This window comes from Podarcis filfolensis (genome assembly GCF_964270895.1).
Source record: "Podarcis filfolensis genome assembly, chromosome: 1".
Lineage (NCBI taxonomy): Eukaryota > Metazoa > Chordata > Lepidosauria > Squamata > Lacertidae > Podarcis > Podarcis filfolensis.
In genome coordinates, this window is record NC_139604.1 from 95,130,249 (window position 1) to 95,134,568 (window position 4,320).

Here is a 4,320-nt window from a genome sequence, read left to right on the forward strand (position 1 = left end):
TCTCTTTCTTGTGGGCAACGAAAGGCGGGGTGAGCAAGAAGGGCAGATCGGGTCCTTCTTTTGGGGTGGGGATTGGGCCCAGGGGTAGTATCTAAGGAAGCACCAGAGGCCACCTCTGCTCATTTCCTCCCTTCTCTCTGAACGGCAGAACAGGGAGAATTTGTCACCCGCTTGGTCCAATCTCCCCACCCCCGCCGGTGCCCAGTGGGAGACTTCAGGCATGCCAGTTAGCAGAGGCAGCTGCTCAGACAAGTTAGCTGCGGCCTCATCCTCCCTCCCTCCCTCCCTCGTTCACCTGCACTGTTCCCTCTCGGTGGGGCACTAGCGAGGGAAGGCAAACCAGCAGAGATGGTTCCTGTAGTGAACAGCCGTGGCCCCACTGTACGCCCTCCTCTCCCTGGTGCCCGTTTTGCCCAAGAGAGGGGCCAGGTGAGCAGGTGATGGGGCCGCCCCGAGGGAGAGGACAGGCAAGCAGCGCCGGCTCCTCAAATGCTCTCACACCCTAGAAGGTAAAGGAGCAAGAGGAGACAGAGGCTGCTCACCCCACTCGCCCTTTGAACATAGATAGGAACAAAGGAAGTAGCCTTATATCGAGCCAGGCCATCGGCCCATCTAGTTCAGTATTGTCTACACGGGCTGGCAGCAGCTCTCCGGTAGTTCAGGCAGGGAACATCCCCAGGAGACAACACAGGGGTTGATCCAGGACTACCTTTTGCAGGCAAAGGCGAAGCTCATGCTCTACCACTGAGCTACATACAATCTTAGGGTGGGGAGGCGGGGGCGGTTGCTGTGTCTGCTCCCCAGTGGGCCCACGATGGCCAGAGGGGCAGCTCAGGCAACCCGGAGAAGGCGGCAGCAGGGAGACACGAAGTGAAATGTTTGCCTTCAAGTTCACACACATCACTGCGCGCCTTCTCTTTCTGAGCCGCGCGCTCTTCCGTTTGTTGGCTTGCGCCTGATGGCGCCCTCTACGCCCGCTTGGGGGCGCTATGCGTATTCTTTATCAGGCGGGTTAGACCTAGGAAGCCAACTTTTCGAGCCGGGCATTCCTCACCTCGGACGGGAGGGAGGTTGCCTTTTTCCCTTTTATAGAAGATCAGGAAAAGCCGAGCGGCGATGATCGCCCCCCCCCCCTTTCCAAACACCAGCACGTCTTTCCTCCCGTGCTTTTCCGCGGCGCGCTCGCTCCTGTTTGGACATCAGCTCAGACAACAATGCCACCCAAAGCTCCGCGCCTCTCCAGCAGCTCACGCGGAATGACTGCTCTCCCTTCTCCCGGCCTCCCCCCCCCCCTCTCCGGGCACTCCCGGCCCTCGTCGGTGAGATCTCAGCGCCGCGGGGCGTTGCTCGAATCCTCCCCCCCCCCCCGATCTGGCATATCTGCGCCGCGCGCATTGGCAGCGCCAACCTGTGCCGGATTGCCAGCGTGACTCGGGCTGCCTGGAATCCCATTCATGCCCTCCGCCTCTGACGTGGAGCTAGAGGCAGCCCCGGGTGGGCGGCTGACGACGTCTGCGCTCCGCCGCCTTGTTGTTGCTGCTGCTGCTAAGCAAACAGGCAACCCTCCTCCATACAAGGGCGCAAGGGAGAATGCCTTCCGCCCACCCTCTCGACTCCGCCGCCTCGGGCTCAAACCCGCATCCAGCCATCTAGCCCAGCCTGCGACTTCCTTCCTTCCCAGACCCTCTGGGAGACCCAGTCTGAAAGCGCAATTGATTAATCGGAATGATTAATCGATCGATGGCTGGCGACCAATCAAACTGCCCACATGCGGAGTTTTAATCAGCGCTCTCTCTCTCGCTCTCTCTGCTGTGAAAAGGTTCTGGAGCCAATGGCCAGTTACTTTTGTGTAAATAATCTAGGAATGTCTGTTGCATTCTGAAGGACATTCAAAAGCTTTTCCCATGAGGTAAACGATTTTGTCTATGTGGAAGTCAGAAGAAGCAAGAAGCCGGCCAGCTTTGGAACAGGTCTCCTCTGTGTCGCTTTCCTTGTTAGCTTTAATTAGTTAATGGAGTGATTGCGACAAAACAAATATGCAATAGTCAATTACCCTAATTGGAATGTAAACAAAGGTCACATTACAGTAGGGCTTTCAGGGCAAGTGAAGGCAAATCAGGGGAAAGACTTTGAATTTTTCAAAAATAGGGGATTGTTCTTTTGAAAAAGAGATTTTCAACAAAGTTTGTATTTGGAACTGAATATAGATATGCAAGATTTTCGGTTTATATTCGTCCCTCAAAGAAGTCAAGGATCATTCAAAAGAAGGAAAGCAGTGTTTTACAAACTTCCCCAGGGCCTATTTAGATATTAAGTGAGGATGTATGTTGCATTTTTCATATTATGTTTTAATGCTGCAACCTGCTTTGGGACCTTATGAAGGGCAGGCAATCCATCTATCCATCCGTCCATCAATCAGTAATAATGTCACCCATGTATCTTCCCTGGTTTCTCCTAGTGCATCCAGCATTTCCCTGCCCCTGCACTGCACTGCAAGGAGATGGGACAAGGGGTGGGAGCATGATGATGATTTAGGGGTGCCTACATGCAGGTAGGGGAGGGGAGAGAACAGGCCCTCACATAAGGAAAGAAGCAAGACTACTACCGTAAGTGCAGAGAAAGTTGCATAGTCCTGCAAGAGAACTTTAAAATAGGAGTAAAACACTTAAAGTTGCTAGTGAATTAATATATCTAATAAGTGAATGTAATATATAAAGCACTCACATTAAATGTAAAGGGACCCCTGACTCACATTACTCGTGTTTAAAGAAGAGAGTACCCCATAACAAGTAATTTAAAGCAAGAAAATAGTACCACACAAGTACCACTGTATATCTGGTATTTCAGTAGTTATATCTCCTACTGCCCTTGGGGAAATTGCTTTTTCTTCTTCTTGATGCTAAACTTTTGTTTTTCATAAAAGGTAAAGGTAAAGGACCCCTGGACAGTTAAGTCCACTCAAAGGCGACTATGGGGTTGCGGCGCTCATCTCACCTTAGGTTGAAGGAGCCGGCGTTTGTTCACAGGTCATGTGGCCAGCACAACTAAACTGCTTCTGGCACAACAGAAACCATGAAGGAAACCAGAGTGCATGGAAATGCAATTTACCTTCCTGCTGCAGCTATACCTATTTATTGCACTGGTATGCTTTCAAACTTGTAGGTTGGCAGGAGCTAGGACAGAACAAGAGGAGCTCACCCCATCGCGGGGATTCGAACCGCCAACCTTCTGATCAGCAAGCCCAAGAGGCTCAGTGGTTTAGACCACAGCGCCACCCACTCCCCTGTTTTTCATAGGACTAACTGAAGCAGCACAACAATTTAAAATATGATATATGGCATCCAATGATGTCTACCCACTTGTGCAACAAAAATTCACTTGCACATCAGGATGGGAAGGAGAGGAAAGGGAAGATTGCACAGACACTCACTTGTGCGAGGCTGGATCTCATCCTAAATATTTATGGAAAAGATTTTTTCCCGTGTGCCCAATGCTACAGCACGCATAAGCAAGGCTATTCTTGCAAACCACAAACTATTTGACTCCATTGTGTTCCTATGAAAAATAATAGGACAGCCTACTTCTTGGAGTGAATTGTAAGCTGCGACATCAATCTTAAAACAGCAACAACAAAGTAAGACAGTCCTTTGAAACAAAAATGCAGTGCAGCTTGTAACCATCTTCTCTTCAATTGCCATAACTTATCCAACTTGATTTTGAGATTTGTTGTTGAGATTTTAAAAGCTTTGTTATAATTGGTTTCAGTCTCATGTTGTTGTGCATTTGGGGGGTGGAAAGTTTTCACAAAGTTGATTCCCTTTCAAAACAGAATGCAGATTCCTTCTGTATACAGTTTGCCATTATTTCAAGCTCTTCTAAGTATATTTAGTTCAAAGAGTAAGCAGAGCTGCAGGAGAACTTGGTTGTACACACAGGTGATTAATTTCCCTTTCTTCTTTGTCACAAGATGCTTCCTCTGTGTGGTGGCACCTCCTTTCTGAAATGGGGGGGGGGGAGTTTCAAGGATAATTTGTGATATCCCATGAGAGCCTGGTCTTCAAAGAAGAAAAGGCTACAGGGCAGATGATAGATTTTTGCAAGCTTGACTGGTGTCATGTACCACCTGTATATGATTTTCATAATATTCTCTCTTAAGGCATTACATGCCGTAAATTTCATACCTGTGGTCCACAACTGTTCCCAGTCAGCAAACATAATGTTATGTCCAACATCTTGTGCCCATTTAATCATAGCAGATTTAACCGTTTCATCCTCCGTATTCCATTTGAACAGCAAGTTATACATTCTTGAAAGTATCTT